The sequence below is a fragment of the Pseudophryne corroboree genome (genome assembly GCF_028390025.1).
Source record: "Pseudophryne corroboree isolate aPseCor3 chromosome 3 unlocalized genomic scaffold, aPseCor3.hap2 SUPER_3_unloc_62, whole genome shotgun sequence".
Taxonomy (NCBI): domain Eukaryota; kingdom Metazoa; phylum Chordata; class Amphibia; order Anura; family Myobatrachidae; genus Pseudophryne; species Pseudophryne corroboree.
Genome location: NW_026967555.1, coordinates 166,690 through 192,892, shown reverse-complemented (window position 1 = coordinate 192,892; position 26,203 = coordinate 166,690). Strand labels below are relative to the sequence as shown.

Below are 26,203 nucleotides of genomic sequence, written 5' to 3'. Positions count from 1 at the left end.
GAAGTGGGGAGGGGGAACACATACACTGACCGATACACCCACTGGGTCACTAGTGCATCCACTGCTATTGCTTGCGGGTCTCTCGACCTGGAACAATATCTCTGAAGCTTCTTGTTGAGACGAGATGCCATCATGTCCACTTGAGGAACTCCCCAACGACCTGTCACCTCTGCGAAGACTTCTTGGTGGAGGCCCCATTCTCCCGGGTGGAGATCGTGTCTGCTGAGGAAGTCCGCTTTCCAGTTGTCCACTCCCGTAATGAAAATTGCAGACAGAGCTCTTGCATGTCTTTCTGCCCAGAGGAGTATCTTTGTCATCCCTGCTATTGCCGCTCTGCTTTTCGTTCCGCCCTGACGGTTTATGTACGCCACCGCTATTACAATGTCTGACTGAATCTGTATGGGTTGATCTTGAAGAAGATGCACCGCTTGTAGAAGGCCGTTGTAAATGGCTCTCAACTCCAGAATGCTTATGAGAAGACAGGTTTCTTGACTTGACCATCTTCCTTGGAAGCTTTCCCCCTGTGTGACTGCTCCCCAGCCTCGGAGACTTGCATCTGTGGTTACTAGGACCCAGTCCTGAATCCCGAACCTGCGTCCCTCTAGAAGGTGAGAACTGTGTAGCCACCACAGGAGCGAAATTCTGGCTTTGGATTACAGGATTATCCTCTGGTGCATGTGTAGATGGGATCCGGACCACTTGTCTAATAGGTCCCACTGGAATACTCTGGCATGGAATCGGCCGAACTGTAGCGCCTCATAGGCCGCTACCATCTTTCCCAACAAATGTATGCATTGATGTATTGACACCTTTGTTGGTTTTAGAATTTGTTTGACCATCCTCTGGACTTCCAGAGCCTTTTCTACTGGAAGAAAATAGGATTTTGGTACTTACCAGGTAAATCCTTTTCTTTGAATCCATAGGGGGCACTGGAGTACTCTTGGGATATGGACGGCTTAGCAGAAATAAAGGCACTGAATATTTAAATTTAGAACTCTCCACCCCTCCATATGCCAGAGTAGCTCAGTGTACGACCTCAGTGTTTTTTACTGAGCGAACAAGAACTATAGAGAGGTTGACAATGGAGAATTCCTATCACATAACGGACAACAACAAAGTTGACCCATAACGTTACTGTCAACTAAACATTTGACACCATAACCGATAGACCTTTATAATTTGAACCAATCGGTGAAAATGTGTTACTATAAGCTCCTCTGAGCTTAATACAACCCAGGTAAAACTGCTCTGGGTGGGCGTCCAGTGCCCCCTATGGATTCAAAGAAAAGGATTTACCTGGTAAGTACCAAAATCCTATTTTCTTTTTCATCCACTAGGAGTCACTGGAGTACTCTTGGGACGTACCAAAGCTTCCCTCGTGGGCGGGAGAGCTGTTTGACACCTGTAACAGTAGGCGGCCAAAGCTAGATGCTGATGCCGCAACCGTTTCATAACGTGTAAACGCGCACAAACGTGTGCACTGAAGACTATGTAGCCGCGTCGTAGACGCTCCACGACCATCTGGTCATGACATTCCCACAGAACCTGTGGGATGAGCTATTACTGACGTAGGCTCCTGTAACCTAGCCTTAAAGTAAGCCTGACTTGTAGTCATTTTTATCCAACTGGATAATGTCTGCTGAGAAACTGGCTAACCCCAGTTGGCAGCATCATAGAGAACAAACAACGTATCGTATTACGAACTGTAGACGTTCGGGACATATAGACGCGTAATGCGTGTACCACATTCAGAATTTTAGAATGTGCTGTCAACACAGGAACCACTATTGGTTTATTGATGGGAAAAATAAGAAATCGGAATTCGTCCGAAGTTCTGCTTTGTCATGAGAAAACCCAAATACGGTGGCTTGGAATACAAGGCACCCAAATGTGAAAACAAGACCCTTGCCGAAGCTAAGGCTAGAAGAAAAACGTTTTCCAAGTGAGAAACTTAATCCCCATTTGTTGTAAGGGTTCAAAATATGAAAACTGTAAGAAATCTGAACCCAGCTTCAAGTCGCATGGCGCTGTAGGTGGGATAAATGGAGGCTGCACTTTGATGACACCTTGTAGAAAGGTGTGTACCGATGCAATAGAGTCAAACGTCTTTGAAAATAAATTGACTACACAGATACCTGCACCCTCAGTGCAGATAAACGCAGTTCTCCATTCCACCCCGTCTGTAAAATAACAGAATACGGGTAATCTTGAAAGATGATGTCGGAAACTTCCGAGCTTCACACCCACCTATATAGGCACACCAAATTTTTGTAATAATGAGCTGCCGTAAGCGGTTTCCTAGCTTATAACATGGTCGGTATAACCGATACTGTAATGCCCTATTTCTTTTCTTAAGAGGGCGGTCTGAACCACCACCCCGTCAACCACAGCCGCGGTACATAGGTAAATAGGGGTAAAAAAACGGTCCCTGTTGTAACAGGTTGGACGTATTATGAGCGGGCAAAGATCGTGTGCGAGTATTCCTTGGAGATTCGAGAAGCAAGTTCTCCGAAACCCATGAGATATCACTAGTATGACTGTGACGAACTGTCTTATGATCCGTTTTTAGCAACGGAGAGAGAGAGCAGCGGAAAACGGTGGAGCCAGATACACGAGGCTGCACACATACTGAGCGTTTGTAATTGTGGCGAGATGCCATCATGTACACCTGAGGGCAACCCCACCTGTGGATGCACATGTGAAACACCTCTGGATTTAATGCCCAGTTTTCTGGATGAAACTCCCGACGGGTGAGATCATCTGTGTAACAGATGTCCACTCCCGGAATGAACCCCGTCGACAACATCACCTAATGGTGTTCTGGGCAATTGAGGATTCGAGCTAACTTCCGCATTGCCATGCGGCTTCTCGGTCCTCCCTGGTTGTTGTGTATGCAACTCCCGTTGCGTTGTCTGACTGCACTTGGACAGACTGAAAGCGAAGCATGTAGTGCATTGTAAATTGCACGGAGTTCCAGGACATTTATAGACAGCAATCTGTCGTGATCCGTTTTAGAACCCTTGTCGCTGTTTGTAATTACAACTCCTCAACCTCTGAGACTCTCGTCCAGAGTATATACACCCTCGGCCCCCTGTGGGAAACGCGAGTGAAACCCGGCGAATAAAGCGCTTTGAAAACACATCATTGTTCCTAATAGGCGAATACACCAATGTACCGCTAGTGTGCGTGGCTTTTGCACTAATTGTACTAGATGGTATATTTGTTCTTCCTGGTGTAGTAGGTAAATCTCTTTGATTTACCGTATTTATAATCATACCTAGGAATTGAAGTAGTTTAGACGGAATTAGATGCGATTGTTTTTGAACTTGACCTGCCACCGTGGTGTACGTTAGTAGCGCAAGTAAGAGGAACCTCTGTTGAGACAGAGTTCTTATAAGCAGATCGTGTAAGTATGGAACGAATGTCACCGCCAGGGCTCTGAGATGAGCTATCATCACCAACATCACTTTGGTGAATACCCGAGGCGTTGACAAGAGGCCAAACGGTAGAACCTGAAATGGTTAATGGTTGTGGCGTATTGCAAAACGCAAGAACCTGTGAAGCGGTGACCAAACCTGAATGGGTAAATACGCATTGTGAAGGTCAAGCGCAATCATGCAATCTTGTGGCTCCAAATATGCAAGTACTAACTGCAGTAAATCCATTTCCAAACTGTAGTAAGTGACTTGCTGATTGAGACTGCGGCGGAGCCCTCCGGCTTCGTTACCCCAAACAGAGGGGAATAAGTAACCCTGACTCTGTTGGTGTACCAGGTCTGGAAATAAAAACAGCTGAAACCAGCAGATACTGAATGGCAACCTGCCAAACCGCCTAATTTCGTCCGACAGAGGCAGTCTTTTAAACTGTAAATAGCGGATACATCCATGAGTGGATGTTTGGAAACCCGTCAAATGTAACGTGTAAAGGCGCGCTTCCACAATTGGAAATTCTAGATGGCCTGAGAGGCCGTTAAGCCACTGGCTTGTTGACTTTAGCACCCTGGCGTTACAAGTCGTGACTGTTTTTGTACCACAGCCTTGAAAAGACTTAAGTCTAAAGGAATTAAACGTCGGGCCAAAGTATTTTCGTTTTGATACCGGAGGTCTGAATATCAAATTTAGGACCAAACAACTTCTGGCCTTGTTTTGGTGAAACTAGCGACGATGAAAAGCGAGAATTGAGGTAACAGGTGTCAGCAGAAGCTTTACCGAGATACTCTGCAGCTTTTTATTAATAGTGATCGTCATTGTTTCCATACATAGAGCGTCTAGTGACCCAAATGTATCCTGGGTGTTTATAATGTTTGTCACAGACGAATTCACCAATGACGGATTGTCCCATTTAGATGTGGAAACGGGTAAATAGAGTTAAATGTTAGTCAGATATTGTAAATAATAACTCTTTGAAGATCTGTGAAAATCGACAGATTAGATGTTAGAGTCTACTTAGTGTCTGTAAAAATTGAGACACTGACTCACTGGTTATTAGAAATGTATGGTTGTCAAAACCCCGCACTATCTGACTGCTGGTCTAATGTACCCTTCTCACTCGTAGGTATCGCTGTGAGGTTTGACATATAATTGTCAGATTAAATTATAAGACCAGTTAAATTAACACCCTGATACCCCAAGGGAAATTGTTTGGAAAGACTGAGACTCCTTTGTTAGAGCTGGCGGAGTAACTTCCGAGACTCCGATCTTACCGCTCCTGTCGAGCGGAGTTATGCTTAACATAGGATCTGGGACTGACCCGGCTTCCGGAGTGGAAACCTACAAACGAACTGAATCTGTGGTAGATTTATGTACAGACATTGTAGTAAACCTTATATTTAGTCTGTGTTGGAGCCTTACCCCTTATACCGACAGACACCACAATAGCCAAAGGACAGACACTTACACTACTTAGTAAAATGTTTACTTAACGTGCGTAATATATATATATATATATATATATATATATATATATATGCGTAAAAATAGAGATTAATACTGCGCCACATGTGATGTATAACAGATATGTATTTGAATAGGCTGCCCTGAATGATACTCCCCTATTGCTAATAATGGGGCGTCAGCTGGGTCTCTCACTAAACCAGGGGTGGTAAACCCTGAGATACAATTGTGAGAGATACGGGGGAAGAGAGATAAATAGCGACCACTGTATCAATAAATAGTATTTAGGCGCCTATAGTAATAAAGTTGATTTAATATAAAGATGCATATAAACATACATAAAAAACATACATAAAAAATGGGACAACAATAAATACACAGCTGGACTAAAAAACACTAAATGAACTAAAAACTACAGTAAAAATATTTTAAAAGTACTTAAAAGCAAATATTCCTTATCTTTAGAGTGAGGTAGGTACAGGTCACCCAACGCGTTTCGTCTGATGAGACTTCTTCAAGACTCCTTTGTTAGAGCTGGCGGAGTAACTTCCGAGACTCCGATCTTACCGCTCCTGTCGAGCGGAGTTATGCTTAACATAGGATCTGGGACTGACCCGGCTTCCGGAGTGGAAACCTACAAACGAACTGAATCTGTGGTAGATTTATGTACAGACATTGTAGTAAACCTTATATTTAGTCTGTGTTGGAGCCTTACCCCTTATACCGACAGACACCACAATAGCCAAAGGACAGACACTTACACTACTTAGTAAAATGTTTACTTAACGTGCGTAATATATATATATTTATGGCTAAATACAGTTTACATGGGCCTATGTGAAACCTGAACCAAAATTCCCACTAACACCCCTGCGCCTTCGGTGGCGTAGAGATGTAGGGCAGGAATGTTCTGGAATTATCACTGGAAGAAACAGGAAACATGATTAAAATGGCCCCTATGCCATGCTTACATTGAAACTCACAGGAGAAGTTACAATACCTGCTGCCACTAAGAATCACAGTCTAGTATACACTGATAATCACAGTCTAGTATACACTGATAATCACAGTCTAGTATACACTGATAATCACAGTCTAGTATACACTGATAATCACATGCAGGTTACAATACAATCACAGGCAGGTGACATTTAATATAAGCTCTGCCTGCAGTTAATTATGTATTAATATCTTCTGTTAATATTAATAACTTCTATAGATATGGCAGCCTTATATATATATATATATATATATATATATATATATATATATATATATAGGCTCAACAGCCTATTCCACCGTTATTTTCCTCTTGAAGCCTCTGGCAGCTGCAGCCACGCAGTAATCAGCCAGGTCCCCCACTCCCCCCCCCCCCCCTTCCCTGTACTCCCTGTAGCGCTGTGTCTCAGCGGGGAGCCGGGAAGCTCATTGCAGGAAAGCGAGGGACCATAGCCCAGAGCAGCAGAGATCGGCTGGCCAGAGCGCGGCGTCGCTAGGCAAGCTGCGCGGTCTCTGAGAGCACCGCTGACGGATCGAAGCTGCGGCGGTTCTCCCTTTGTGCAGCGGGTCTCCCTGTGTGAGCACCGCAAGCTGCGCGGTCTCTGAGAGCACCGCTGACGGATCGAAGCTGCGGCGTTTCTCCCTCTGTGCGGCGGGTCTCCCTGTGTGAGCACCGCTGGCGGTTGTGGCGGACGGCGCGCCTGGCGGGAGAACGGATTGCCTGGTTGGGGGACGGTTGGGCGTCGGAGCGGCAGACGGCTGGAGCGCTATAGTGAGCGGTCGGCTTTACCCACGGACCTTTACACAGCGGGGCGGCAGCCTGCGCTGACCGCCCCGTTTCCCCAGCATACCTTTTGTAGGAAGGTCTGCGTTCCGGTCATGGCTGCGACGGGCTTCTATCTGTAAGCTCCATCCAGCTCTTCAGGTCATGGCTGCGACGGGGCTTCTATCTGTAAGCTCCGTCCAGCTGTTGCAGGAGACAGTGGGCTGCCTGTGGCTGTGAGGGTGCTCTTTGTGAGGACCGACACGCCATGCGCTGCTTGCAGCGGCACCATCCCGGACCCATGTTTTTCCAGAAACTGGGAAGGGATGTGTAAAAATTAAAAAAAAATAATTAAAAATGAATAAAATCTTCCACAAAGTGTGGGAACTCCCACAAGCCGTTGTTAGTGCTTTGAGCACGGAAAAAACACTGAGGTCGTACACTGAGGTACTCTGGGATATGGAGGGGTGGAGAGTTCTAAATTTAAATATTCAGTGCCTTTGTTTCTGCTAAGCCGTCCATATCCCAAGAGTACTCCAGTGACCCCTAGTGGATGAAAAAGAAATACCTTCTGTACCTCTGTGTCCAGTATCATTCCCAGAAATTATAATCTTTTTGTCGGTTCCAATTGTGACTTCGGAAAATTTATGATCCAACCGCGCTGTCTAATTACTGTCAGGGAGAGTGCAATGTTCTGCACCAACTTGTCCTTGGACCTTGACTTTATCAGGAGGTCATCCAGGTAAGGAATTATGTTGACTCCTTGTTTGCGAAGGAGGACCATCATCTCCGCCATCACCTTGGTAAATACCCTTGGCGCCAGGGAGAGCCCGAACGGTAAAGTTTGAAATTGGTAATAACAATCCTGCACTGCAAATCTCAGATAAGCTTGATGTGGAGGATAGATAGGAACATGTAAGTAGGCATCTTTTATGTCCATTGACACTATGAAGTCCTTCTCCTCCAGACTGGAAATCACTGCCCTTAGAGATTCCATCTTGAATTTGAACTTTTTTAGGTAGGGATTCAGTGTTTTCAGGTTTAGAATCGGTCTGACCGAGCCGTCCGGCTTCGGTACTACAAAAAGGCTTGAATAAAACACTTCTCCTTGTTGTGACAAGGGAACCAGGACAATCACTTGATCCTGACACAATTTTTGTATCGCTTCTGACACCACTTCTCTGTCTGGAACAGAAGCTGGTAAGGCCAATTTGAAAAATCGGCATGGGGGAATGTCTTGAAACTCCAACTTGTACCCCTGGGACACTATTTGTAAGATCCAGGGGACCTGTCCCGATTGAACCCAAAGGTAACTGAAGAGTTTCAGACGTGCCCCCACCTGAGCGGACTCCCGCAAGGAAGCTCCAGTGTCATGCTGAAGATTTTGCAGAAGCAGAGGTTGATTTCTGCTCCTGTGATCCTGGAGACGCCGCAGACTTTTTACCTTTTCCGCTTCCTTTACCTGCAAAGAAAGGGGAACCATTGCCTTTCTTGTACTTATTGGGCCGAAAGGACTGCATCTTAGAGTGATGTGTATTTTTTACCGGCGCTGGAGCATTAGGCAGAAATGTCGTCTTACCTGCAGTAGCCACAGAAACTAAGGCATCTAGCCCATCTCCAAGCAACGCCTCACCCTTGTACGGGAGAGCCTCCACATTTCTTTTGGAATCTGCGTCTGCATTCTATTGGCGTATACACAACGCCCTATGTGCTGAAATCGCCATGGTAGTGGCTCTTGAGCCCAAGAGGCCAATATATTTCAAGGCTTCCAGCATGTACGCAGCAGCGTCCTTGATATGACCTAACGTTAGGAGTATCTCGTCTCTAGCTATCGTGTCAATGGAGTTCATTCCAAGTTGATCGCAGCAGGAATTTTGTTAGCAGTTTGGCAAAACCATGTGCACTGCAGGGGAAGCAGATTTAACATGTGCAGAGAGAGTTAGATTTGGGTGTGGTGTGTTCAATCTGCAATCTAAATTGCAATGTAAAAATAAAGCAGCCAGTATTTACTCTGCACAGAAACAAAATAACCCACCCAACATCTAACTCTTTCTGCACATATTATATCCGCCTCCCCTGCAGTGCACATGGTTTTGCCCAACTGCTAAAAAAGTTCCTGCTGCGATCAACTCAGAATTACCCCCAATGTCTGATGACAAGTTTTCTGACCACTTTTCTATAGCACTACTCACCCATGCACAGGAAATGGTAGGCGCAGGGAGAATCACCTTTTTTGTTAACCTTGACAGGGCACTGTCTAAAATGGGGGGGTGACTCCCACCTCTTCCTATCCTCTACAGGAAAGGGGTAAGCTGCCTGAATTCTTTTGGGAATCTGGAATTTCTTTTCAGGGTTTGTCCAGACTCCTTCAAAGAGTCTGTTCAGTTCATAAGATAGAGGGAAAGATACCTCAGGTTTCTTTTCTTTATTAAAGTAAGCCTTCACCTGTGGTAAAGGAGGCGCCTCTGTAACCTCTAACACCTCCCTGATAGCAACAATCATGTATTGAATGCTTTTTGCTAATTTTGGATCAATTCCCCTGGAATCACTAGTGTCGACACAGGAATCAGAGTCCGTGTCGGTATCATTCTGTACTACTTGTGCAAAAGACCTTTTTTGTGAACCAGAGGGGACCCTTATGGATGACAAGGCAGAATTATTAAAAATCACGTCTTCCACGGATTTTCTCCAGTTTTCTGCATGAGACTCAGATTTATCCAATCTCTTACTAATATGATTCACAGTATCACATAATTCTTTCACCCATTCAGGGTCATGGTGTGTCGGCAGCGCCACCAAATTACATCTCTGTGTCACTAAAATGGCTTTCTCAGGGGAAGAGCTCCACGCCCCTGACATGCTACACCGTGCAAATCACACCACAGATACTCCGGGACAACTGGAGACAGACCCGCAGTAAAATCTGTCAGAAGGACACAGAAAAGGAATTGCAGGTCCACAACTCAGCGCCAAAATAACAAATCACTGTGTATCGTTTTTTATAGAGACCTTTCAAGCGCTTATTGCCAATAATAGGTTTTAGCACCTAAAAAAAATACACCCCCCCCCCCTTTTTTGCACCCTGATACTTGTTCAGACGTGGAGAGGAAGATCAGCGCGTCTTCCCCTGCTGCTGCTGGGAGGAAATGGCGCTGAAAAGTGTGCTGGCTGCCTGAGGAGCGCCCTCTATAATGGCACGCTTCCCCTGAGGCTAAACAATCTATATTTATACTGGCGGGGGTGTAGGACGTGATTAAAACAACGTATGTTACCTTTGCCAGTGAGAGTAGGATTCATGCTGCTCGGGCCCCCACCCCCCGATGCACCCTGCTGGGATCTGTGTAAACGGAGAGCATGCTCGAGCAGCGTTCCCGCTCGCTGCGCGGTACCTTATACCGTCACAATGACCGGTGGTCCCTCTCTGTAGATTTCCGGTAACACTACTCACCAGTCTTCTGACTTCTGGCTCTGTTAGGGGGATGACGGCGTGCTGTGTGAGTGAGCGCATAGCCGCAGCTAGTGTTCAGTACCCTTCAGGAGCTAATGGTGTCCTGTCAGCAGAAGCAGAGCCATGAAACTATCTAGGAAGTTGGTTCCTACTTCTTCCCCCTAAGTCCCACGAAGCAGGGAGGCTGTTGCCAGCAGGCTCCCTGTAAAATAAAAAAACCTAAACAAAGGATTTTAGCAGAACTCTGTAGAGCTCCACTAGAGTGCAACCAGCCTTCCTGGGCACATTTTCAAAACTGAGGACTGGAGAAGGGGCATAGAGGGAGGAGCCAGTTCACACTCTGAAAAAGTTTTAAAGTGCCCATGGCTCCTGCGGGGGTTCACTACGGCTGGCCGGCGGTCGGGCTCCCGACAACCAGCATACCGGCGACGGGAGCCAGACCGCCGGCTTACCAACAGTGTGGCGAGCGCAAATGAGCCCCTTGCGGGCTCGCCAAGCTACGGGCTACGCGCGCCACACTATTTTATTCTCCCTCTATGGGGGTCGTGGACCCCCACGAGGGAAAATAAGTGTCGGTATGCCGGCTGTCGGGCTCCCGGCGCCGGTATACTGAGCGCTGGGAGCCCGACCGCCGGCATACAGAAGACCACCCCTCCTGCGGAACCGTCTATACCCCATGGTACTGAAGTGGACCCCAGCATCCTCTAGGTCGTATGAGAAAATAACACTATAGTATAAGAGTGACACATTACCTCAGGAGTGATGCTATATAATAACACTATAGTGACATAAGAGTGACATAATACCTCAGGTGTGACGCTATATAACACAACAGTATAGGAGTGACATATCACCTCAGGTGTGACGCTACACAATAACACTATAGTATAATAGTGACATAATACCTCAGGTGTGACGCTATATAATAACACTATAGTATAAGAGTGACACATTACCTCAGGTGTGACGCTATATAATAACACTATAGTATAAGAGTGATATATTACCTCAGGTGTGACGCTATATAACACTATAGTATAAGAGTGATATACTTCCTCAGGTGTGACGCTATATAATAACACTATAGTATAAGAGTGACACATTACCTCAGGTGTGACGCTATATAATAACACTATAGTATAAGAGTGATATATTACCTCAGGTGTGACGCTATATAACACTATAGTATAAGAGTGATATACTTCCTCAGGTGTGACGCTATATAATAACACTATAGTATAAGAGTGACACATTACCTCAGGTGTGACGCTATATAATAACACTATAGTATAAGAGTGACATATCACCTCAGGTGTGACGCTATATAATAACACTATAGTATAAGAGTGATATATTACCACAGGTGTTACGCTATATAATAACACTATAGTATAAGAGTGACATACTACCTCAGATGTGACGCTATAGAATAACACTATAGTATAAGAGTGATATATTACCTCAGGTGTTACGCTATATAATAACATTATAGTATAAGAGTGATATATTACCTCACGTGTTACGCTATATAATAACATTATAGTATAAGAGTGACATAATGCCTCAGGTGTGACGCTATATAATAACACTATAGTATACGAGTGACATAATACCTCAGGTGTGACGCTATATAATAACACTATAGTATAAGAGTGACACATTACCTCAGGTGTGACGCTATATAATAACACTATAGTATAAGAGTGACATATTACCTCAGGTGTGACGCTATATAATAACACTATAGTACAAGAGTGACACATTACCTCAGGTGTGACGCTATATAATAACACTATAGTATAAGAGTGACACATTACCTCAGGTGTGACGTTATATAATAACACTATAGTATAAGAGTGATACATTACCTCAGTGTGACGCTATATAATAACACTATAGTATAAGAGTGACATATTACCTCAGGTGTGACGCTATATAATAACACTATAGTATAAGAGTGACATAATACCTCAAGTGTGACGCTATATAATAACACTATAGTATAAGAGTGACATATTTACCTCAGGTGTGACGCTGTATAATAACACTATAGTATAAGAGTGACATATTACCTCAGGTGTGACGCTATATAATAACACTATAGTATAAGAGTGATACATTACCTCAGGTGTGACGCTATATAATAATACTATAGTATAAGAGTGACATATTACCTCAGGTGTGACGCTATATAATAACACTATAGTATAAGAGTGACATATTACCTCAGGTGTGACGCTATATAATAACACTATAGTATAAGAGTGACATATTACCTCAGGTGTGACGCTATATAATAACACTATAGTATAAGAGTGACATATTACCTCAGGTGTGACGCTATATAATAAGCCGCATGTAGTACAGTGTGAGGTCGGGATCTCCAGGTTCCACAATGGCGCCGGAAACAGCCCGTAGCTCCGCCCCCGCCGCTGCGTTCCTCATCACAGTCGGGAGACGTTGCTGTAGTAATTGAGAGACTATGGGATAATGGCCGCCGCGCTTCTAGTGTAATAAAAATAATACGGAAAATCGTTGAAACAATACATGAATAGAGACCATTACTTAAGTGATAACGGTTTCATTGTTTATTTTATAAGTGAGACAATTTTAGAAGACAGCGGCATACAGTAGCACGCAGTTTCAAAGCACAGCTCCGGGCTACAACAAAATGGCCGCCGCTCACAGACACATTGTATCTCTCACTTACTGAGACTGACCTCTCCTAGCAGCCGTAGTTCTTCAGCCCCGACTTCCTCCAAATATGGTAGAGTAGAACTGATATATGTTAGCCTCCCTGTAGAGATGTTTTCCTTTATATAAAAGCAACAAACATTGTGTTATATTTTTATATCTTTTATGTAAGTGAAAAAGAATGAAAAATGGCAATGAGAACAAGCCACGCTCGCAGGGGTGTGGATCACACTGTCGACGCTAATTAGGTCGACAATCATTAGGTTGTCCACTATTGGTCGACATAGCAAAGGTCGTCATGGTCAAACGGTCGACACTAGAAAAGTCGCCAGCGACAAAAGGTCGATACTGGAACGCAGCGCTGTAACTACGTGTGTGCCAGGGGTGTGGTATTGAAAGTCGACAGTAACTAGGTCGACAATGTCTAGGTTGACAGTAACTAGGTCGGCAGGGTCAAAAGGTCGACAAGGTCAAAAGGTGAACATTTTCTAGGTCAAAAGGTCGACATGAATTTTTAATTTTATTTTGGTGTCATTTTCTTCGTAGAGTGACCGGGAACCCCAATTAGTGCACCGTGTCCCCTCGCATGGTGCCTTCGCTCCGCCACCGCTTCGCTCGACACAGATTAACGTTCCAATCGTAGTCCACTTGGATTGTTAAGTATGAAAAGGTACAAAAAAAGAAAAAAATTGTGAAAAACTCATGTCGACCATTTGACCCTGTCGACCTAGTTACTGTCGACCAATAGTGGTCGACCTAGTTACTGTCGACTTTCAATCCGGATCCCGTGTGCCTTGCACACAGCGCAGTTGCCCTGGTGGCACAACGGCCAGCAGCTTGTAATTAGTCAAATTGACTAATTACAAGCCGCCTCTGCTGTGTGCGCCGCACTGAAGCCGGAGGCAGGAGAGGAGAGCAGCAGGAGAGGAGGAGGGAGGGAGGGGGACTGGAGCCGCAGCAGTACTATGTGCTTGGTAGTGGCGCCGCTGCAGCACTCCCCTCTCCTTACACATTGGCTGCCCTCATCCCAGCATTCACAGCGGCGTCCATACAATGCGGAAGGAGAGGGAACTGCTGCAGCGGCGCCTCTACCAATTACATAGCGCTGCTGCGGCTCCAGTCCCCCTCCCTCCTCCTTCTCACCTGTGGCTGCCCGGGATCTGCCAGCACGAGGAGCCTGACTTCCAGCGGGGAGAGATGGTAAGTATCTATCTATCTATCTATCTATCTATCTATCTATCTATCTGTCTCTCTGTCTGTCTCTCTATCTATTCTGTCTGCCGCAATGTGTAAAAAGGGGGACGCTGTCTGCTGTATTGTGTAAAAAGGGGGACTGGCTGCCGTAATCTGTAATAAGGGGACGCTGACTCCCGTAATGTGTAAAAAGGGCACGCTGTCTGCCATAAGGTGTTAAAATGGCACGCTGTTTGCCATAATGTGTAAAAAGAGGGACGCTGTCTGCCGTAATGTGTAAAAAGAGGGACGCTGTCTGCCATAATGTGTAAAAAGAGGGACGCTGTCTGCCGTAATGTGTAAAAAGGGGACGCTGTCTGCCGTAATGTGTAAAAAGAGGGACGCTGTCTGCCATAATGTGTAAAAAGGGGGGTGCTGTCTGCCGTAATGTGTAAAAAAGAAGGATGCTGTCTGCCGTAATGTGTAAAAAGGAGGATGCTGTCTGCCGTAATGTGTAAAAAGGGCACGCTGTCTGCCATAAGGTCTTAAAATGGCACGCTGTCTGCCATAATGTGTAAAAAGAGGGACGCTGTCTGCCGTAATGTGTAAAAAGGGGACGCTGTCTGCCGTAATGTGTAAAAAGAGGGACGCTGTCTGCCGTAATGTGTAAAAAGGGGACGCTGTCTGCCGTAATGTGTAAAAAGGGGACGCTGTCTGCCGTAATGTGTAAAAAGAGGGACGCTGTCTGTCGTAATGTGTAAAAAGGGGACGCTGTCTGCCGTAATGTGTAAAAAGGGGACGCTATCTGCCATAATGTGTAAAAAGGACGCTGCCTGCCGTAATGTGTAAAAAGGGGGATGCTGTCTGCTGTAATGTGTAAAAAGGGGACGCTGTCTGCCGTAATGTGTAAAAAGGGGGATGCTGTCTGCCGTTTTGTGTAAAAAGGGGACGCTGTCTGCCGTAATGTGTAAAAAGAGGGACGCTGTCTGCCGTAATGTGTAAAAAGGAGGATGCTGTCTGCCATAATGTGTAAAAAGGGGGATGCTGTCTGCCGTAATGTGTAAAAAGGGGACACTGTCTACCGTAATGTGTAAAAAGAGGGACGCTGTCTGCTGTAATGTGTAAAAAGGGGATGCTGTCTGCCGTAATGTGTAAATAGGGGGATGCTGTCTGCCGTAATGTGTAAAAAGGGGATGCTGTCTGCCGTAATGTGTAAAAAGAGGGACGCTGTCTGCCGTAATGTGTAAAAAGGAGGATGCTGTCTGCCGTAATGTGTAAAAAGGGGGATGCTGTCTGCAGTAATGTGTAAAAAGGGGGACGCTGTCTGCCGTAATGTGTAAAAGGGGCTCTACCTTGTGTAGTGGCGCTACTGTCAAAGTCGAAAAATATCATGATTCACATGCCTTGCACTAACCCCATGCCCATGCCCGCTGCGTGTACACGTGCTCTCCCGTGCATGCGCATATTCGCAGTTTGCGTAACAGCGCTTCCACGGTCGTGCGCTTTGGGCGCATGGTATGCGCATTTACGGTAGAGTTTGTGAGCCTGTAGCGGGCGACTCGATTGTAACATAGTTAATCAAAATAGCACATTTTATAGATAATATTCCCCTTAACAATGTCAGTAAGTTTGTTTAGTATAAACGGTTCGTGGACAGAGGGATTCCTCTTTACATGATATGAAGGGTCAGATAGGGGTTGAACAGTGATGTTTAGTATCCAGCTGTAGAGTATTTTAATAGTAACATTTCGGTGTTGGTTTGGAAGAGAGTGTTCGCTCCAGCGTATAGTTATATGTAAAAGTAGTTTATGGACATTTACTGTATTTGCTGTTCATTATCCATGCGGCAGGAATCCCGAGGATACCTCCCACCTGAGCAGTTGGAGAAAGACACATCCCACCTGTACGAACCCACCTATGACCTTTTGTTATAATGCAGAGACACATTCCTGTGTCCAATGAACAATGAGATTGTAGGGACCATTGTATTGTTACTGTATGTTGTGTATATAAAGACCACCAGTGCTGGACCAGTCACTCACTCTCTCTGCAAGGTTTTCGTAATTGAATAACTGAGGGCTGGTTTCCAGGACTGCGATTGCGATTCATTCCCACGTGTGTAAGTTCTCTGTGGCCATTTTGTTACCCTCCTATGTTTGCCAATTATTCTCTCTCTGTTTGTTAGTATTGCGATCGCTTTTGCTATTGTTCATTTTATGTCTTGTTATTCTGTTTAGATATTAATGTTAGGTCTGTAGTGTATAAGCTGTACTGTTATTTCCTTTTGTACTAAACATATCTTCTAAGAAGGTGTTGGAACCTTATCAGGTCTTGTGTGTTTCATCATTTATTACTAAGGGTTCCGTGAGCATCGTAGTTGCTCGTATTGCATACAGTATTAAGGTTTCCCAGCGTACGTCGCTGCAGTGTTTTATCATTAAGGTTTAAGGTGTATGCACATCGTCACTGTAAGGTATTAACAAGGTTTAAAAGGTAATCAACTGTGTGTACGCTCGCTGCGTGTATTCCATACACTCAGCGCTGCGTGTGTACGCTCCGGGCGTACCACGTGCGAAGTCTTTGTACGCAAATATCGTACAAAGTGCGTAGCACGTGCACATGGTCTGGCGGCCATTATGGCTCCAAGGTGATAGTATATAGCTAATGTTCAAGGGTAAATAATAAACTTTATCACTACTGTGTAGCGTAATTTGAATAATGGAGACTACTGTGCACCGTAGTATGAATTGGTATTATTTTGTGGCCACGCCTCTTCCTCATGAAGCCACGCCCCTATATATTTCTCTATCGTCCTAGTGGATGCTGGGGTTCCTGAAAGGACCATGGGGAATAGCGGCTCCGCAGGAGACAGGGCACAAAAAGTAAAGCTTTTCCAGATCAGGTGGTGTGCACTGGCTCCTCCCCCTATGACCCTCCTCCAGACTCCAGTTAGATTTTTGTGCCCGGCCGAGAAGGGTGCAATTCTAGGTGGCTCTCATAAAGAGCTGCTTAGAGAAAGTTTAGCTTAGGTTTTTTATTTTACAGTGATTCCTGCTGGCAACAGGATCACTGCAACGAGGGACAGAGGGGAGAAGAAGTGAACTCACCTGCGTGCAGGATGGATTGGCTTCTTGGCTACTGGACATCAGCTCCAGAGGGACGATCACAGGTACAGCCTGGATGGTCACCGGAGCCGCGCCGCCGGCCCCCTTGCAGATGCTGAAGTAAGAAGAGGTCCAGAATCGGCGGCTGAAGACTCCTGCAGTCTTCTAAAGGTAGCGCACAGCACTGCAGCTGTGCGCCATTTTCCTCTCAGCACACTTCACACGCAGTCACTGAGGGTGCAGGGCGCTGGGGGGGGGCGCCCTGGGAGGCAAATGAAAACCTATTAAAAGGCTAAAAATACCTCACATATAGCCCCCAGAGGCTATATGGAGATATTTAACCCCTGCCTGTATTCACAAAATAGCGGGAGACGAGCCCGCCGAAAAAGGGGCGGGGCCTATCTCCTCAGCACACGGCGCCATTTCCTCTCACAGCTCCGCTGGTCAGGACGGCTCCCAGGTCTCTCCCCTGCACTGCACTACAGAAACAGGGTAAAACAGAGAGGGGGGGCAAATTTAATGGCAATATTTTGATATAAAGCAGCTATAAGGGAGCACTTATTATAAGGCTATCCCTGTCATATATAGCGCTTTTTGGTGTGTGCTGGCAGACTCTCCCTCTGTCTCCCCAAAGGGCTAGTGGGTCCTGTCTTCGTTTAGAGCATTCCCTGTGTGTCTGCTGTGTGTCGGTACGTGTGTGTCGACATGTATGAGGACGATATTGGTGTGGAGGCGGAGCAATTGCCAAATATGGGGATGTCACCTCCTAGGGGGTCGACACCAGAATGGATGCCTTTATTTGTGGAATTACGGGATAGCGTCAACTCGCTTAAGCAGTCGTTTGACGACATGAGGCGGCCGGACAATCAATTAGTGCCTGTCCAGGCGCCTCAAACACCGTCAGGGGCTGTAAAACGCCCTTTGCCTCAGTCGGTCGACACAGACCCAGACACAGGCACTGATTCCAGTGGTGACGGTGACGAATCAACCGTAATTTCCAGTAGGGCCACACGTTATATGATTTTGGCAATGAAGGAGGCGTTACATTTAGCTGATACTACAGGTACCACTAAACAGGGTATTATGTGGGGTGTGAAAAAACTACCTATAGTTTTTCCTGAATCAGAAGAATTAAATGACGTGTGTGATGAAGCGTGGGTTGCCCCTGATAAAAAGCTGATAATTTCAAAGAAATTATTGGCATTATACCCTTTCCCGCCAGAGGTTAGGGAGCGCTGGGAAACACCTCCTAGGGTGGACAAGGCGCTAACACGCTTATCAAAACAAGTGGCGTTACCTTCTCCTGAGACGGCCGCACTTAAAGATCCATCAGATAGGAGGATGGAAAATATCCAAAAAAGTATATACACACATGCAGGTGTTATACTACGACCAGCTATAGCGACTGCCTGGATGTGCAGTGCTGGAGTAGTTTGGTCAGAGTCCCTGATTGAAAATATTGATACCCTGGACAGGGACAATATTTTACTGTCGTTAGAACAAATAAAGGATGCATTTCTTTATATGCGTGATGCACAGAGGGATATCTGCACACTGGCATCACGGGTAAGTGCTATGTCCATTTCGGCCAGAAGAGCTTTATGGACGCGACAGTGGACAGGCGATGCGGATTCAAAACGGCATATGGAAGTTTTGCCGTATAAAGGGGAGGAGTTATTTGGAGTCGGTCTATCAGATTTGGTGGCCACGGCTACAGCCGGGAAATCCACCTTTCTACCTCAAGTCACTCCCCAACAGAAAAAGGCACTGACTTTTCAACCGCAGCCCTTTCGTTCCTTTAAAAATAAGAGAGCAAAGGGCTATTCATATCTGCCACGAGGCAGAGGTCGAGGGAAGAAACAGCAACAGGCAGCTCCTTCCCAGGAACAGAAGCCCTCCCCGGCTTCTACAAAAGCCTCAGCATGACGCTGGGGCTTCTCAAGCGGACTCCGGGACGGTGGGAGGTCGTCTCAAAAATTACAGCGCGCAGTGGGCTCACTCGCAGGTAGATCCCTGGATCCTGCAGATAATATCTCAGGGGTACAGGTTGGAATTAGAGACAGATCCACCTCGCCGTTTCCTGAAGTCTGCTTTACCAACGTCCCCTTCCGAAAGGGAGACGGTTTTGGAAGCCATTCACAAGCTGTACTCTCAGCAGGTGATAGTCAAGGTACCTCTTCTACAACAAGGGAAGGGGTATTATTCCACTCTATTTGTGGTACCGAAGCCGGATGGCTCGGTAAGGCCTATTCTAAATCTGAAGTCCTTGAACCTGTACATAAAGAAGTTCAAGTTCAAGATGGAGTCACTCAGAGCAGTGATAGCGAACCTGGAAGAAGGGGACTTTATGGTATCCTTGGACATCAAGGATGCGTATCTCCACGTTCCAATTTACCCCTCACACCAGGGGTACCTCAGGTTCGTTGTACAAAACTGTCACTATCAGTTTCAGACGCTGCCGTTTGGTTTGTCCACGGCACCTCGGGTCTTTACAAAGGTAATGGCCGAGATGATGATTCTTCTTCGAAGAAAAGGCGTATTAATTATCCCATACTTGGACGATCTCCTAATAAGGGCAAGGTCCAGAGAACAGCTAGAGATGGGATTAGCACTATCTCAAGAGGTGCTAAAGCAGCACGGATGGATTCTGAATATTCCAAAATCCCAATTAATGCCGACAACTCGTCTGCTGTTCCTAGGGATGATTCTGGACACGGTTCAGAAAAAGGTTTTTCTTCCCGAGGAAAAAGCCAAGGAGTTATCCGACCTGGTCAGGAATCTCCTAAAACCAGGAAAGGTGTCTGTACATCAATGCACAAGAGTCCTGGGAAAAATGGTGGCTTCTTACGAAGCAATTCCATTCGGCAGATTCCATGCAAGAATTTTCCAAAGGGATCTGTTGGACAAATGGTCAGGGTCGCATCTTCAGATGCACCTGCGGATAACCCTGTCTCCAAGGACAAGGGTATCTCTTCTGTGGTGGTTGCAGAGGGCTCATCTATTGGAGGGCCGCAGATTCGGCATACAGGATTGGATCCTGGTGACCACGGACGCCAGCCTGAGGGGCTGGGGAGCAGTCACACAAGGAAGAAACTTCCAGGGAGTGTGGTCGAGCCTGGAAAAGTCTCTTCACATAAACATTCTGGAACTAAGAGCAATCTACAATGCTCTAAGCCAGGCGGAACCTCTGCTTCAAGGAAGACCGGTGTTGATCCAGTCGGACAACATCACGGCAGTCGCCCATGTAAACAGACAGGGCGGCACAAGAAGCAGGAGTGCAATGGCAGAAGCTGCCAGGATCCTTCGCTGGGCGGAGAATCACGTGATAGCACTGTCAGCAGTGTTCATCCCGGGAGTGGACAACTGGGAAGCAGACTTCCTCAGCAGACACGATCTTCACCCGGGAGAGTGGGGACTTCATCCAGAAGTTTTCCACATGCTAATAAACCGTTGGGAAAGACCAATGGTGGACATGATGGCGTCTCGCCTCAACAAAAAACTGGACAGGTATTGCGCCAGGTCAAGAGATCCGCAGGCAATAGCTGTGGACGCGCTGGTAACACCTTGGGTGTACCAGTCGGTGTATGTGTTTCCTCCTCTGCCTCTCATACCAAAGGTATTGAGAATCATACGGCAGAGTGGAGTAAGAACGATACTAGTGGCTCCGGATTGGCCAAGAAGGTCTTGGTACCCGGAACTTCAAGAGATGGTCACGGACGATCCGTGGCCTCTACCTCTAAGACAGGACCTGCTTCAGCAGGGACCGTGTCTATTCCAAGACTTACCGCGGCTGCGTTTGACGGCATGGCGGTTGAACGCCAGATCCTAAAAGGAAAAGGCATTCCAGAAGAAGTCATTCCTACCTTGATTAAGGCAAGAAAGGAAGTCACCGCGAAGCATTATCACCGCATTTGGCGGAAATATGTTGCGTGGTGCGAGGATCGGAGTGCTCCGACGGAGGAATTTCAACTGGGTCGTTTCCTACATTTCCTGCAATCAGGATTGTCTATGGGTCTCAAATTGGGATCTATTAAGGTTCAAATTTCGGCCCTGTCAATATTCTTCCAAAAAGAATTGGCCTCAGTTCCTGAGGTCCAGACTTTTGTCAAAGGAGTACTGCATATACAGCCTCCTGTGGTGCCTCCGGTGGCACCGTGGGATCTAAATGTAGTTTTAGATTTCCTCAAATCCCATTGGTTTGAACCACTAAAAGATGTGGATTTGAAATATCTCACATGGAAAGTGACTATGTTACTGGCCCTGGCGTCCGCCAGGAGAGTATCTGAACTGGCGGCTTTATCTTATAAAAGCCCTTATTTAATTTTCCATTCGGATAGGGCAGAGCTGCGGACGCGTCCGCATTTTCTCCCTAAGGTGGTATCAGCGTTTCACCTGAACCAGCCTATTGTAGTGCCTGCGGCTACAAGCGACTTGGAGGACTCCAAGTTGTTGGACGTTGTCAGAGCTTTAAAAATATACATTTCAAGGACGGCTGGAGTCAGAAAATCTGATTCGCTGTTTATACTGTATGCACCCAACAAGTTGGGTGCGCCTGCTTCTAAGCAGTCGATTGCTCGTTGGATTTGTAACACAATTCAACTTGCACATTCTGTGGCAGGCCTGCCACAGCCTAAATCTGTTAAGGCCCATTCCACAAGGAAGGTGGGCTCATCTTGGGCGGCTGCCCGAGGGGTCTCGGCATTACAACTCTGCCGAGCAGCTACGTGGTCAGGGGAGAACACGTTTGTAAAATTCTACAAATTTGATACCCTGGCAAAAGAGGACCTGGAGTTCTCTCATTCGGTGCTGCAGAGTCATCCGCACTCTCCCGCCCGTTTGGGAGCTTTGGTATAATCCCCATGGTCCTTTCAGGAACCCCAGCATCCACTAGGACGATAGAGAAAATAAGAATTTACTTACCGATAATTCTATTTCTCGGAGTCCGTAGTGGATGCTGGGCGCCCATCCCAAGTGCGGATTATCTGCAATACTTGTACATAGTTATTGTTAACTAATTCGGGTTATTGTTTAGGGAGCCATCTTTCAGAGGCTCCTCTGTTATCATACTGTTAACTGGGTTTAGATCACAAGTTGTACGGTGTGATTGGTGTGGCTGGTATGAGTCTTACCCGGGATTCAAAATCCTCCCTTATTGTGTACGCTCGTCCGGGCACAGTACCTAACTGGAGTCTGGAGGAGGGTCATAGGGGGAGGAGCCAGTGCACACCACCTGATCTGGAAAAGCTTTACTTTTTGTGCCCTGTCTCCTGCGGAGCCGCTATTCCCCATGGTCCTTTCAGGAACCCCAGCATCCACTACGGACTCCGAGAAATAGAATTATCGGTAAGTAAATTCTTATTTTTTTGCACGCCTAAGGCGCACACTGCCCCTGTCTTGCATGAAGGGGGGGTGCCAACGCCGTTTCTTGCGCTAAAATGCCTAGTTACGGCACTGCTGGAACGATCGACAGGGACAAAGGGTTGACACTGGTAAAGGTCGACATGACAAACAGCCGACACAGCATTTTTTTATTTCATTTAATTTAATTTTTTCTTTTCATTTTTAGGTGTCGTTTTCACCGGGTGTGGTTCATAGCATCGACCACACTTAGGTCAACAGTGTCTAGGTCAACCACTATTGGTCGACTGTAACTAAGTTGACACCCGAAATGGGTCGACACAAGCATAAGGTCAACATGAGCAAGGTTGACATGACAAAAGGTCGACATGAGGGTTTTTTTTAAATAAATTTGGTGACGTTTTCTTCGTAGAGTGACCAGGAACCCCAATGAGTGCACCGTGTCCCTTCGCATGGCTAGCGAGCTTCGGTACGGCTGCGCTCGGCACAGGTTACCATTCCCAATCGTAGTCCACGTGGATTGTGGACTACGATTGTCGACCTAGTACATGTTGACCTAATGTCCATGTTGACCTATAAACCTTGTTGACCTTATGTTGACCTATAAACCTTGACCTTATGCATGTCGACCAATAGTGGTTGACCTAAACACTGTCCACCTAGAGACCGGATACCGTTTTCACCATCACAGCACATGGAACCCCAATTAGGGCACCGTGGCTTGTCTCGCTCGCCATGCGTCGGCCATTCAGGTTACTATTCACAATCCTAGTCCACGTGGATGCTAAGTCTGAAAAAAGTGTGTGGGGGGGAAATGAAGAAACAAAAACTGTCGACCATGTTTGTATCAACCATTTGTACCTGTCAGCCTTTTGTACCTGTCGCCTTAATACATGCCGACAATAAATGGTCGACCTATTGACTGTTGGCCTATCATCCGGATACTGCTCCCACAATCTTAATAGTTTGCAGAGATGACCATGGCAGACACAGTGTAATGTCATGCTGTAAGGTATTGCAAACTCCTCCCAAGGATCAATAAGCTCTGCCCTGTGATGTCACAAGCTCCTCCCACTTCCCCTCTACAAAGTGTCTGATTCTGAGTGTCTTCGCTATGTCTTTTTGGAAATATGTGTGTATAGGCTTGCGGATGTAGCAAAGTTTCTGAACACACCAGCGGATGCCTGCACGTGTTCAGTAGCAACATTGGTTGCCATTTTGGTACAGGGCATGAAGCCTCCCTGGAGGAGCAACATGGAGTCTGCACAGTAAAGCACTCCACTTTCAACGCTACGCTACAAGCTTCTCCATGTTACAATAACATTTCAGTTTTTCTGTAGCAACCTAATAAATAAATTGGGTTAAACACATATCACATGACTTCAGCGTCCTTTACTGTTCCGTTACTGACAGCATGGGCCATAACAACAGTACCTCAACTCACAAATTTTGGACTGCTGTCACTATCATGATTCTTTATTGTTCTCGCACTTGTGGCTTCTAAATCTTGCAAAGCCTCTTTGCCTAAAGTGCCCTACACACTTAAAGATTATCTGTCCAATCTTTCTGGTTGGAACAAAAATCTGGTAATGTATGCAAGCAAATGACAATTGACCATTTGCTCTCAAACACTGGACAACAGACAAAAATGGATTTTCAAACAAATTGGTTAAGTTTGTTTCGTTAAAACAATTGATCTTAACAACCATTTCTGTCCATTTTCTGGATTTTGGGAGCAAATGGTTGATTGTCATTTGCTCTCAGACATTGCCAGATTTTCTTTCCAATCAGACAGATTACAGATAATCTTTAAGTGTGTAGGGCCCTTAACTTTGACTTCTTTCCAATCAGAACTTTATTTAGGCTTCTAAATGTCTTGAGGCTCACTGAATACAATGTTTCCAAATTTCTCATACCTCTTAGGTGGCTTGCCAATATTTGATCTTGCAGACAACCTTTTCTGTGGCTGAACTTCCACGCTGGTAGCCTCTTGTTCAGATACATTTTCAGCTGCCAGCATATTCAGTGACACACATTTGTTGTTCTACATATCAATATCCCGCCTTTTTTTTAGACTGTTTCCTTGAATATGAAAATTGTAAACTTGACAAGCCTTTTGGGACTTAAATTCCCTTTGCTTTCATGGCAATAGACTGACATGAGGCATTTTACTGATTTTGAATCCAGTTTGCATCTTCTTTCTCTTGGTATATGGATGGACATCAGGCCTGATTCTAATGCGGTTGGTATTGCACAGCCGCAGGAAAGAGGCTGTGCAATACCATACAATAATTATTCTTATGCTGCAGGAGGCCGTTTTCCAACAGTCTACTGCTAGCATCTGAGAACGCAGCATTCACATGCGCAGTTCACCCACCATTGGATTTGTACTTAAACCATCGGGATTGTTTACAAATCTGAATCAAGCCCATAGGAAATACTTCCAAAAACATTGAGATGCTTTACACTGGGTTCTCTCTTTTAATTATATTTTTAATAATGGGTTTGGGGTTCGGGGCCCACTGGGTTGGTGTGACCGAGCTGCTTCTCACCTATGTAACACTTCTAGCACTACGCTTCTTATTCTTATTAATGTAACCCCTTTTATCACTTAAACTGATACTTTCCATTACTGTTATCCCTTGGGGCAGTTGGGTTGTGCTGGGACGCACCTGATGAGGTGACCTGGCCGCGGTAGGTGGACCCATATTTTTTGGCAAAAAAGTATGCTAAGAACCTTAGTTTTACTTATGTTCTGATTAGTGTTGAGTGTGTGCACCTGCATTTTCTTGTTCTCTTACGTCCTAGAGCAGGGGTGGGGTACCTCCGGCCCGCGGGCCGTATACGGCCCGCAAAGCCATTTGGTCCAGCCCACCAGCTTGTGTCAGTGAGACACGCTGCCGCTCAGTCCGGCGGCAGCGTGTCTCAACTGTCAGAACAGGAGGAGAGCGCGGCTGTCGAGTGGGAGCGCGGGGTGTAGTACTTCAAACCAGCCGCCGGTCCGTGAGCCAATCAGAGCTCGCGGACCGGCAGCCAATCAGGAGCCGCGGTTGCCGGTCCGCGAGCTCTGATTGGCTCTCGAACCGGCGGCTGTTTTGAAGTACTACATGCCGCCGCTCCCACCCGATAGCCGCGCTCTCCTCCGTGTCCCACGGTAAGCAGCACGGAGGGGAGAGGGGAGAGGGGGAGGGCATCTGTATACCTGGCACTGTGGGGGCATCTGTATACCTGGCACTGTGGGGGCATTTGTATAACTGTTACTGTGAGGGGCATTTGTATACCTGGCACTGTGGTGGCATCTGTATACCTGGCACTGTGGGGACATCTGTATACCTGGCACTGTGGGGGCATCTGTATACCTGGCACTGTGGGGACATCTGTATCCCCGGCACTGTGGGGACATCTGTATACCTGGCACTGTGAGGGGCATTTGTATACCTGGCACTGTGGGGGGCATTTGTATACCTGGCACTGTGGGGGCATCTGTATAACTGTTACTGTGAGGGGCATTTGTATACCTGGCACTGTGGGGAGATCTGTATACCTGGCACTGTGGGGGCATCTGTATACCTGGCACTGTGGGGACATCTGTATACCTGGCACTGTGAGGGGCATTTGTATACCTGGCACTGTGAGGGGCATTTGTATACCTGGCACTGTGGGGGCATCTGTATACCTGGCACTGTGGGGGGCATTTGTATACCTGGCACTGTGGGGACATCTTTATACCTGGCACTATGGGGGCATCTGTATACCTGGCACTGTGGGGACA

General features: G+C 46.3%; 1 protein-coding gene across 1 annotated transcript in view; it reads right to left on the bottom strand.

Annotated features, from left to right (window-relative positions):
• The window catches only part of LOC134984550 (zinc finger protein 271-like), a 48,486-nt gene extending 35,955 nt beyond the window's left edge, over positions 1 to 12,531 (bottom strand). Inside the window, exon 1 of the mRNA XM_063950107.1 lies at positions 12,430 to 12,531. The gene's annotated coding sequence lies outside the window, so the exon portion shown is untranslated. The remainder of the gene's footprint in view (positions 1 to 12,429) is intronic.
• Between the last annotated feature and the right edge of the window lie 13,672 nt (positions 12,532 to 26,203).